Source organism: Pinus tabuliformis, chromosome 5_2, assembly GCF_031772625.1.
Source record: "Pinus tabuliformis cultivar Carrire ecotype Pingquan chromosome 5_2, CPIR1, whole genome shotgun sequence".
Taxonomy (NCBI): Eukaryota; Viridiplantae; Streptophyta; class Pinopsida; order Pinales; family Pinaceae; genus Pinus; species Pinus tabuliformis.
This window is the reverse complement of record NC_142306.1, coordinates 199,658,116-199,671,349: the sequence shown is the minus strand read 5'-3', so window position 1 is coordinate 199,671,349 and position 13,234 is coordinate 199,658,116.

Here is a 13,234-nt window from a genome sequence, read left to right as displayed (position 1 = left end):
AAAACTTGGAATGAGATCATAACTATCTTCAAAAACCAATAGGGGTTGAATTAGATCCTATTTACTTTCTTACTGAATTTGAAGAATTAAAGAGAAACCCCGGTGAACCAGTTGCTGAATTCATCAAAAGATTTAACAAACTCTATCATAAAATGCCTGCTGATTGTAAACCACCAGTAGATGCAAAGGTCATATTTTCTAAAGAATTTGATGATGACTTTGCAGTCATGCTAAGGGAAAGATTTTCTAATACTTTGTCATCCTTCTAATCGCCTTTCCTTTATGTTTCTGATTAGTTAAGGGTCTGGTGGTAACTTGTTTCCTTACTTTGATACCATTTTACTCGCTATTTAGCTGTATTCAGGACTCTATTCATCTTTTTTTTTTTTTTTTTTTTTTTCCCTTTTATTCTTATTTAGTTATTTCATTTATTATTATTAATTTATTTATTTTGTTATTTTTTGATTTTTATTATTTATTTATTTATTTTATTCGTTTATTTATTTATTTTTACTATTATTATTACTGTTTAAGTTATGTTTTAGTCCCCTGTTCATTTCTTCAGTTTTATTTATTCATTATTATTTTATTTCATTTTTATTTTTATTTCGTGTTTTGTTATTATTTTACTTTTATTTAGTTAGTTATTTTATTATTATTTTTAGCTTTTATTAATTAATTAATTTATTATATATTTTTTAAGCTTATTATTTTATTCTATTCCCTCTTAGTTATTCATTCTTATATATGTATTATTATTTTATCTCATTTTTTCGTTGTTCTATTAGTATTTTTATTTAGTTAGTTATTTTTATTATTTTATTATTAATTTTTAATAATTATTTAGTTTATTATCACTTGATTTTTATTTTTTGTGCGTTTTATTTTATCTATTTATTTTTATTCTCGTGGTTTATTTTTGTTTGATTTATCTTTTATTTTATTTATTTTTACTTTTGTGTTTGTGTATTTGTTTTATTTTTACTATTTTTAGTTCGGGTTTTTATTTATTTAATATGTTATTTTAATAGTTTACTTAGTTATTCTCCCTTAGTCCGTTCTTAGAAACGGTCCATTGCATCTAATTTTCTTTTATTAGTAATTTGACCTTTAATTTTTTATTATTTATTGGATTTGATCCTGGTCCTTTGGTCAATATTAGCGGTTGGGTCAAACTAGCCGTTGGAGGCTCTACTCGGTCTATATAGCATGCTAAGCTAGATCTGTTTTCTTCATCTTGTCCTGACGATGAACCACACTGGTTGGTTCGAAACGCGTCGACAAATGACTCTTCATGTGATTTACGCCGAAATCTTTCTCTAACATTAGAAGACATGCAAACAAATTCTATAGAGGTAGAAGCCAACAGGTCAACTTCTAGCAAACTCAAAGCTAAAGCAAAAAAACAAGAAAGAAAACTAAAAGCTAAGATTGATTACTCATCCCCTTCCAATTCTAAACTTGAAGATCAGAAAATTAATGAAATTACATCTTTTCTCAGGAACCTTTCTAACAGAATTTCCAAAATTGAAACACAACCTAGAACTGTTCAGCAAACTATTGTCAAACCTCAAGCTCAAACTCAATTCAAAAGAACTCCTCAAATGAAAATTCTTCAGAGACCAGGTTCTAACCAAAACATTCAACCACCTTTGATGATTGATGATCAACAGTCACAAAATGCAGGCCCTTTAATCACTGAAGATATCAATAACATTGATTCTTATCAGTACAAATGGCAATAGTTCCTTCACCTCAGTCTTTTGAACAAGAATGAGGAGATGATCAACTGTCAAAATACTTAGCATTATCTGAATTTTTAATTGAAAAATTGAATAAAAGGTATGATCTAAGGCCTATATCAGGTCCTAGTAGACCTCCAAAATCTACCACCATAATTGAACCTGTAACGAAAACCATTCAAACACAAACTCCAACACCTTAGACTACAAAGTCATCCACTGAAACCCTTTCATCTGACAAGACTATTTTGACAACTTTTAATATTGAAAAGGAATTGGAAAGGGTCATGATTCCTATGCCTTTAGCTGAGCTTTCTAAAAATCCTCGTTACAAAAATCAAGTGTCTAAATGGATAAAGTATTTTAGTGTAGATGCTGAGGGAGATGTTATTAGTCTGCAAGAAGAAAAAACTTCAGTTGTATTTGACCCTAGTTCTGATATGATCTATGAAATTGTTCCACCATCCTATGAAACATTAAAAGCTCATGATTTTCTTTTGTATAACTGCATGCTAGATTCTTGAGCCTCTCATAACCTGATGTCGAAGGTAATTATGGACTAGCTTCAGTTACAAGTCACCGTTCTTATCATGACCTTTACACCTTTGACTCAAAGAAAGTACCATGCCTAGGATTGATCAAAGGCCTAGTTATGACCTTAGCTCAAATACATGTCAAGAGTATAGTTTTAGACGTAGTTGTCATTGATATTCCTACCAATTTTGGCATGCTTCTATCTAGATCATGATGTGCTAAACTTGGAGGATCACTTCAGATGGACATGTCTTTTGCTACTATCCTGGTTTATGGAGGTGATAATTTAAGGTTATATAGGGAAGTTAGATTCCTTCATATTGTTTGTAGGTCTGAACAAGAAAAAACCACCCTATCTATGCAGTAGATCAGGATTTTGGTTTCTTTCACTTTTCTTCACAAAATTCATCAAACACTCAACTTGCCATTGAAAATATAGTTTCCCAAACTAAAGTTATAGAATCAGGTATCTGGAAAATTTATTTTGATGGCTCTTACTCAAAGGAAGGAGTAGGATCATGGATTGTTCTAATATCCCCAAATAAGGAAAAAATAACTCAGTCGTGTAAACTTGAATTTGAGGTCACCAATAATGTGGCTGAGTATGAGGCTTTTCTTCTTGGTATTAAGCTAGCTAGGAATTTAAAGGTTCAAAACTTGAGTGTCTTTTCTGATTCTGAGCTTATAGTAAACCAGGTTAGAAATCTATGTCAAACAAAGCACCCAAGGCTTAGGTCCTATAGAAATGAAGCCTAGGACACAATTGAAAATTTCTTCCAAGGATTTAACATAACTAATATTCCCAGAGATGAAAACATGCATGTTGATTCGCTAGCTATCTCAACAAGCTCCTTCAAAATAACTGAGCCGTTATCGTTAGAATACCAAATCCAAGTGAAGTATCAGCCATCAATTCCTGATAACCTTAAACACTGTTAGATTTTTGAAGATGATGAACAATTGAAATATTTCCTTCAAGTTATTGATGAATTCTCAAATATGTAAATTGAAGGAGATCAAAACGATATTCCGTAATTAAATCAAAAAAATCCATAAACTTCGTTCAGTCCTAAAATTATTGATCATGATATTATCCAATTATCTAATAATTTTATTCCTAAAGGATTAGTCCCATTGGAAAAATTATTTTGATAGTAAAAATGTCTCTAAAATTCCCTTGTTTCACTCACCTGAGGAAGAAATCAAAGAATGCAATATTGGGACTATGGATGATGTGAGAAATATCAAATTGTCATCAACCTTACCTTCATATGTAAAAACCAAATACTTGAATCTTCTTAAAAACTACAAAGATGTTTTTGCCTGGTCTTATAATGAGTTAAAAACTTATGACACATCTTTGATTGAACATAAGATTCCTTTGAAACCAGAAGCAAAACCCTTTTAGCAAAAACTAAGAAGAATCTATCCTATATTACTTCCAACCATTGAGAACGAACTTAAAAAGATGCTTGATGCTCATATTATTGTGCCTTTAAGGTATTCTAATTGGGTAGCCAACCTAGTTCATGTCAGAAAGAAAAATGGTGAGATTAGGCTATATGTAGACTTCCGAAATCTAAACTAATAATCTTTAAAGGATAATTATCCATTGCCTAAAATGGACCATCTACTTCAGAAAGTTTCAGGTGCCAATAACATTTCTATGTTAGATGGACTTTCTAGTTATAACCATATCATGGTAAGTCAAGCTGACCAAGACAAAACTACTTTCACCACTCCTTGGGGTACATTCATGTATGCCAGAATGCCATTTGGGTTAACCAATGTTGGAGCCACTTTCTAGAGAGCCACGGATCTAGCATTTGTGGGTAAAACATCTGAACTTACTATTATTTATTTAGATGATTTAACTATTTTCTTTGATTCTTATGAAAATCATTTAAAACACTTGAGCAAGGTTTTTGAAAGGTGCATGAAATTTTGCATATCCATCAATCCAAAAAAATCTTTGTTTGTTGTGAAGGAAGGGAAACTATTAGGGCATATAATCTCCAAGGAGGGAGTTATAATTGACCCAAAGAGAGTTTCGGCTATTCAAACCCCATCTCTACCAAGGAATAAGAAAGAGATACAAACCTTCCTTGGAAAGATCAATTTTCTCAGAAGGTTCATCCCAAATTATGCTAAGATAGTCAAAGATATAATAGATATGCTAAAGAAAAACAATGAAGTGAAATGGACAATCCCTGCTAGATATGCTTTTGATCATATCAAAAATGTCATATCTGAGGCCCCTACATTAGCTAGCTTGGTTATTCTTCACTTTTAGCATATTTTCTTTTGCATCCAAGACAACCTTATTTATTGTACTTTTACAAAAAAATACAAATGGTGATGACAAGCCTATAACCTTCTTTTCCAAAGTTATGAGGGATGTTGAACTTAGGTATGATATTATTGAAAAATAAGCTTTTGCCTTAATTCAAGCCCTCCAAGAATTTATAACCTATATCCTGCATTCACACATTACAACTTATGTCCCTAGTCATGTTCTTAAAATTGTTTTGACTCAGCCTGATACTGATGGAAGAAGAGGGATGTGGATTGCTAAAATCCTTGAATTTGACCTTGAAATTAAAACCACAAAGCTAGTAAAATGACAAGGCCTAACCAAATTGTTACCTGAATCCAACTGAAAATTATTGGGGATTAATCTGGCTTTTGAAATGTCATCAGGGGAGAATCCACAAGAACCTTCCTTAATAGCAAAGTAGCATCCAGAAGAACCTCCTCCTCTTAGAGAAGGGGAGAATCCACAAGAACCTTTTTCTTCAGATCAAGCCATTCTTGTTCACATAGACCAGAAATATCTACTTTCTGATTGGTATTATGATATTGTGCAGTTTCTTAGAGAATTTCAATGTCCAACTAATCTTAGCTCGAAGCAATGCAAACCCCTAAAGCTTAAAGCGGTAAAATATTGCATTATCAATGATAATATATACTGGAAAGACCCTCTTAATACCCTTCTCTTGTGCTTAACTGAAAATGAAACAAAGGGAATTATAGACTAGTTTCATTCATGGTTTTCTGGTGGACATTATGCTTGGAGAGAAATAGCCTACAAAATTTCAAAAGAAGGTTTCTATTTGCCCACACTTTTTAAAGAAGTTGGAGCAAGAGTAAGAAGTTGCAAACCATGCCAATTATTTGAAGGAAAGCAAAAACTATTAGCACTTCCTTTGGTCCCAGTATCTATCCATGCTCCTTTTCTATAATGGGGATTAGACTTTATAGGGGATATTCATCCACATTCCAGTGATCAGCACAAATGGATTTCAACTACTACAGATTATTTAACCAAATGGGTAGAAGACATACTTGTTTAAAATGCAACTGATACTGTTGTGAAAAATTTTCTTCACGAAAACATCCTATCAAGATTTGGATGTCCTCAACAAATTGTTACAGAAAATGCGGCAACTTTCAGCACTATTAAAATGATTGAATTCTGTCAAAATTATTCAATCCTTTTACACCATTCTACACCATACTATCCACAAGGCAATGGTCTAATAGAGTCCTCCAACAAGAGCTTAGTCAAGGTCCTTAAGAAGACTCTTGAAGACCATAATAAGAGTTGGGACAACCATCTAATCCATGCAATTTGGGCAAACAGAGTTTCTCCTAAGAGATCAATAGGTAAGTCTCATTTACAATTAGTTTATGGCAAGCAAGCTATTTTTCCTACTCATTTAGCTTTACCTGTTATGAGATTTCTTTACGAATCCTATGAAGAAAAAGCTGATTTCTCAAGAAGGATTAATCAAATTATTGAGTTGAATGAAGACAGGGATGAAATTTAGTACAAGCTAAGGAAATACCAGAATAAGATGAAAGAACGGTTTGACAGAAAGGCTAGAGAAAGAAATTTCAAGAAGTGTGACCTAGTGCTTAGATGGGATACAAGGAGAGAAGATAAAGGCAAGCATGCAAAATTTGACAACCTCTGGTTTGGTCCATTCAGCATTGCAAAAGTCAAAGGGAATAATACATTCATCCTACAGAATCTAGAAGGAGAGTATTCCTCATTGCTAGTCAATGGGAGATACTTGAAACATTACATTCAATATTGATTTTCCATTCATTTATCATCTGTAAATATCTAGAGAGTTTATTTAATTTTTGAAAAAATTGCAAGTGAGTATCTGTTTCAGCAAAGAATCCATAGCCCGAGGAGAAGGCACTTGGATCTGCTTGTTCTTTGCATCCCACAGGGGGAAGTAGTCCCCAGCTGGAGCTGATGTTGTAATATTATTTGGTTTTGATAAGTTAGCATATTAGTCAAAATAATTCAAAAATGTTAAGTTAGGATATGGGTGCAAAAGAAAGAAAAGTTAAGATGTTAGGAAAATTTTATATTTTATAGGCATCCATATCAATAAAATGTTAGGTGGTAGCTACCCTAAATAAAGAAGGAAAAAGGAAAATAAAATGTTAGGGAAGAAAAAAGAAAAGAAAGGCTTTGTTTCATGTTCTTATAAATGCACAGGTTGCTAATCTAAATGCACCACAAACAAACATCAAATGTGTTTTCATTTGCAGAACAAAAGGCAAAGGAGTAAAAGCTTTACTCTAAGGTTTATATATCAATTATTTGATATTAATCCTATTCCTATGTATAAAATCCCAAATCATTATCCCCCACCACTCACATTTCCTTCCACCTTCATATCCCTAAGTTTTAACACCCATCTTATATCCCACATTCCTCAATATTGCATTAAATCAATTCTCGACCCCACCAAATAGTCCCATCATGTCATGATTTAACTCCCCACCATATCACACTCCATCTCCGCCCATCTTCCCACATCCGACAGCTCACATCATATTTCGGCTCCCCCTCACCATCTAAGCTTTACCGTCGGGTGGGGGTCCAAAATGTGTGGTATATCGAACCGCACCTGCCCCTACGTGTCAGCTCCTCAGCCTTTTGTCCCCCCTCAAGTGAAACCACTAACCACTCACCCCCCCCCCCCCCAAAAAAATAAAAAAAAAGTTGTTTCCTTGCTCCTGATACTGCTCTCCTACCCATTTTTCTCCCACCATTCACCTTCCACCACCTAATCCATCTATTAACTCCATCAAATCACATTCATTCCCTCCAGAATTAACCCGTTAAGCACTTAATTACCTTAGCCATTAATTCAATGGACCTGAGCCACCTTCAACGGAAAACAATTTTTTTATATAAAACTCTTTCCCATTTGAGAACAGGTTATTGAATTCTTGCATTATCACTATTAATTGATTTGTTACAGTTACAGGTTGTTGGACTCTATCCAGACATCTTAAACTGCCAGAAACACTCTCTGTTTGATCATTTTCAGCCTGTTACCTCTGCTTTTTCTCCTATAGTCTAACTTCTCTCTATATTTCCACCTACCAATCCATTTTCACTCCTATTCTTAGCCATGGCCAAGATGCCTCCGAAGGACAAAGGACCAGAGGAAATTATCAATCCTCTGATCTTTCCTCCCATAGATCTTCACCAAGTCCCTATGGCTGACAGAGACTACAAAATCCATGAGATACTCTATGAACTTGACCTCTTCGAGATGTGTTGTTGGCTCAAGGAAAAATACATTGACAAGTTTGATGACATCCAGCTATGGGAGTCAAATTTGCCTCACTACAGTTTTCCTCGTACCCACAACACCCCAGATTTTATTATAAAATGGCATGCATCATATTTACCAAGCCAAAGAGCCATAGTCACCCCCACTGGAGTGTTATAGACATTTTTGTGCCTTACATCATTGAGCATGAAATGTCCATAATCTAAGGGATCCAAAATACCTAAACATGTTGTTCCTACCCCTAGAGGAACAAGGCTAACAAACCACAACAATTCACAGAAGTTCTCCACCAGAAACTGCTCAAAAACAAGTCAATTCAAGATCAATTCAGTGGCTCCACTAGCTGTCTACGCTGAATGTCAAAGCCAACACTGGCTACCTGCACTGCAATGCAGCTAGAAGCACTACCAAGGTGCGTTGAGCGAGAATTTCCAAATGGCAAGTTCATTACAAGAGGTGTCAAGACCCAGGAAGCTTCCAGAATCTTCCTCAATGACACTTGCCTCAGTGAATTCGACTGGTGATGAGTAAGAGGTTCCCAATCTCCAAGTGGAAGCAAGAACCTCCAAGTGGAATCAAGAACTGACAGAGGGAGAGGACACTAGTCAGATCTCAAGCTGACTCATCCTCTCTCCAAACATCTATATATGGATCTCTCCTCCATGAGATCTAGGGGCTGGAATTTTGTTATTGCAAAGAATTGTTGTTGGTTTGAGATTGGAATCATTGGGTGCTTAATGCTTTGAAGGGGGTGAAGATAGGAATTCCATTTGCTGGGAAGGAGATGCTGGATTGGATCCCTCTGTGTTGTATCTCTTCCTGAACCTTGTTATTCATCAATAAAGCTATCTTGGTTTCTCCTATATACCGATGTATCTTTGATGTATGATTGCATTAGTATGTTTAGTTTATTTCTAATCCTGAACTAGTTATGAATATGAATCCATGTCTTGTGTAGTGTTCTCTTCTTGTGATCTTGCAGAAACCTCTTGAAGCTGGGCGAGCAAGAAGGCAAGTAGCTGGGAACTCTCAAAGAGAAGGGAAACTGGATCGAGGGACAAACGGAAGACACCGGTTAGTCCATCTATCTCTCTTCATTCTTAATTCATAAAGGAAGAATACTAGAATAGCTGTCTCTGTTTGTTGCTAAGGCATTGTCACACCTTAGGTGGATAGGATCGTCCTGCATAGGCATTTTTCCCCACAACAAATTGGCGACTCCGCTGGGGAGATTTGTTTAGTCATTTTATTTGTGTTTCCATCATTGTTTGTTTCATAGACTCAACAGCAACAATCGAACTGCATCTGCTATTCTCAGATGCAAAGTAGATAGCTGCTGCTTTGATCCAATCACTGGATTTGTCTATGATCTGAACAATGGATTCACAAATGATTTGATGATCCTTTGTGATAGATCTTAGTACCCCCTCAAAGCATCCCTTTGATTGCACCTTGCTTGTTGCTTTTATTTGGCCTGAAACAGTAGATTAATCAGCAATCTGTAACCCAGAACCCAGTGAGAAACTCTCGTTTCTCCTTCAGCGCGACCCCTGTGAAGAGGTTCTGCATTTCAACGCAGGTCCCGTGAAGGCTACCTGCGCTGAATGTCAAAACCTCTGTGTTGAGGTTGCGCTGATCCAGTTAGGCCTTGTGCAGCTGGGGTTCTCTGCTCTGTTTTGCCTTGTTTTGATCTCTGATTTTTGCAGCCTGTAACCAGCATAGGTACCAGTCTGATAACTCCTTTTATCTGCTTAAATTCCGCCTCGTTTTTTACAGAAAGACTGTGGGTGTTTTTATGTGTTTGTGGCGTCATTTACAGTTTTCCTTTGCATGAGTGAAATAATAATCCTATAGCCCTTGATTCAGATCTGTTGATTGTGATCTTAGGAGAGAGTTCATTGGCTGTTTACAGTTGATTATACATTTGCTTTTTCTTATTGGTTTGAGTTTGTCTCTTTTAAGTGTCGAAACAAGAGTTTATTTCGAAAATCGTTAAGTGCTGTAATCTCTTCTACCCTCTCTGATTTCGAAAAAGTAAACTTGTTTGTATTTGTCATTTAAAAGCAAATTCAAAGTTGTACAAAAATCTTTCTTTGTAGGCATCAATACTAAGAAAGCAGAAAACAAACACCTGCATTGTGCATTTGCATCTTGATAGTTTGCATGTTTGATTTAGGAAAAGTGCATTAGAGTGTGCTGATTGCTCTTTGAGAAAAGATGGTGTCTTTCTTTTTCCTTTGTAGCTAGGATTTTCATAAGTTGAAAAGATAAAAAGCTTGCTTATCATCTTTTGACTGCATTTAGGAATTTGTACCATACATCTCGTGGTGAACCTCAAAAGGCAAACTTCTAAAAAAGATCAACCTAAAATAAATTGAATGAACTTAACAATGCTTTGCAACATAACGCACAACATAGAGGTCTAGGCTAGAGACGTGTTCCGGCGTCGTAAAGCCTGGTGACTGTCGATCTCGTTGATGGTGGGTGATTCCTCCTGAGGGACGATAGCGCCAGTACGGATTGTGCTCCCACGTACCGTCGCGTATATATTGGGAGACCCCTATAGGCATAAAACCTTTATCCTTAGGAAGCCGTGTCGGCCGCCCTACTGATCGCAATGCACTGAACACAGCATTCAGGAAGATCGACCGCCCGTACCCTAAAAAGTATTTTGCGGTTTTGCGAAAAGTTTGGCACACCCTCTACCTAGAACTCCAGAGCAGTTCCTTTTGGCCTTTTTCAGACTCTATAACGGAAAAAGTCCATCCGAGCATTTGTCACTTCGGGCTCGTTAAAACATCGAAGGAGACTAGAGTCATCTTTAGCTTTTTCTCGACTCTTTAAAATTGAAAAAGCAAGTTGTGTCTAAAGCGTCGTTAAAATTTATTTTAAACGGAACAATCACCCCTATTCCTGTGTTGATCTTTAGGTTGAGAAAATGGAGCACACCAACCAAGGAATTTGCCTTGGTGGAAATCCTAGTCCCTTCTCCTCTTGGGGAGATATTGGTGCGCCTCATATGGCCACATTGTTGCTTCCAGGACTGACAATTGGCTTGCCGGTCTGGCTCTTCTCAACCAATGTCGTTCAGAACACCACTATTCCTGAACAGTCGAATCAACAGTCAGACCAGACCAGAGTTACCCACCAGCCTTCTACTTCATCTAATTCTCCCTCTCCTCCTTCCTCTTCGCTTGACGGAGCTGGTAAAACAAAAAACCAAGCTCCTAAGGAGAAGAAGGAAAAGAAGAAGAAAGAGAAGAAGAAGAAGGAGCCAAAAGCGACTGGGGCCAAACAAGTGTCATCTGACAAAAATCCACACACAGCACTGACTAGGCCTAAATCGCCATGTGTCATATGCAAGGGAGACCACTTCCACAGAGATTGTCCCTGCATCCCTCGGATACTAAGGGACTGGTCTCCCCGTTTGCACAATTCGGTGGCGTCAACCTCTGATAGCCATGTTGACAGCTCACCGTCAACTAGTGAAAGTGAAGTCACAGGACAGAGAGGGAAAGCTAGATTTCCCTGCAAACTGTGTGAAGGCGACCATGCCATCCACCGTTTTCCCTTCTTAGACGAGGCTAAAAGAGTTTTGGAAGATCGCCCGATTTTACGAGCGCAACTTCCTCCTGGATATCAAAAACTCCTGCCAAGTCCCTCACTAGTTGAGAACCCGACTGACACGCCCAGATGGTCAGCCGAAGCACCTATCATTGAAGATGAACCATCTGATTCCATACCTGACAAAAGTCAAAAGGTTGAAGCGGCAGTTGACCCGGTTTTGCCTTCAGAGGCTCTATCTTCGAATGATACCATCACAGAGGAGAATAAAGACGACACCGTCCAAATTCTCTTCATCAACACAGACTCCGACGAACAAGGGGGCAATTTGCCCATTCCTTTATCGCAGGAAGGAACTTCGTCAGAGTCATATCCGGCCATCTATTCGGTCCCACCACCAAGCAACCTAGTTGTGTCCTTCGACTGGAACCAACTAGGCAGACCCCGTTTGCCAGCAAGCATACCATTCAGAATTATCGTTCAAATATACATAATGGTAATGGCTGGCACTATCATTGATGAGGGGGCATCTACATGTATTATGTCGATGAGTTGCTGGAAAACTTTAGGATCTCCGACCTTGTCGCGATCATCGACAACATTAAAAGCATTCGACGGAAGGATGTATACCCCGTATGGCATCCTAAATAACTTGAAGGTTGAACTAGGGGGAAAAATGGTAGAAATAGATGTTGAAGTCATCGATGGGAATCTTGATTACAACATCCTACTAGGAAGACCGTGGATCTATGCCATGGAAACTATTGTGTCGACCTATTTTAGAAAGATCGCATTCCCCTTTCAAGGAGGGATTACGATCGTCGACCAACAAAACTTCCTCCCTAATGGTTCTCAAGTTACGGGAAGCATTCCAATGATCCATGAGAGCAACCATTCGCTTCAAGATATTCGAGTAGGCCTACTGAAAGACACCACATTAATGGGAACTTTCGCACTTCCACCTCCAATCTATATAGGAGAAGTAGCATTGGTAAAAGCCTGCAACATGATATCTTCCACGAAGATCTCAGAAGACGATATCAACATGGATCATGAAATGGTTTTGCCCCCAAGCCCTATAGAAATATTGTAGCAATCAATGTTTCGGGCATGGGAGGCGAACCCAAAGCAATGCTCATCAAGCGTGTGGGTAGATAGGTCTAGAGAATATGGTACCCCATTAGATCCTTGGTCGAGAGTGCATGGAACCGACGAAGGAATCCTACAATCAATGTTGATTGAGGGGGCACCATGGAATGATAGCCACCATCGTTCCCTTCTTCCAAATTGTGAAGAAGATACTCAAAACGACCTTTATCACCCTTCAGTCTTTGAATTCCTATCAAATACTGTAAACACGGTGGATTCTGAGCGGACCCTGTCCAATATTGAAGAGACTGTAGCCATAAATATCTCAACCAAAGCAGATGTTGTAGAGAATATTTATGTTGGCAAATGTTGTTCTCCTTCAGAACTGGAAATATATAACGCTCTTTTTCGCGAGTTCAGAGATGTCTTTGCTTGGTCATATGATGAAATGCCAGGCATTGACTCAAGTATCATTGAACACGAAATTAAGATGTATCCTGATGTCAAACCAGTAAGACAACGGCTTCGGCAGGTGCACCCCAAGAAAGTCGCTGCCATAAAAGCAGAAGTTGAGAAACTTCTCCATGCTGGTTTCATCTACCCGGTTCCTCTAACCGATTGGGTATCGAATATTGTCCCTGTTATGAAGAAACAAGGGACAATTAGAGTGTGTGTCGATTATAGGGATGTAAACCAAGC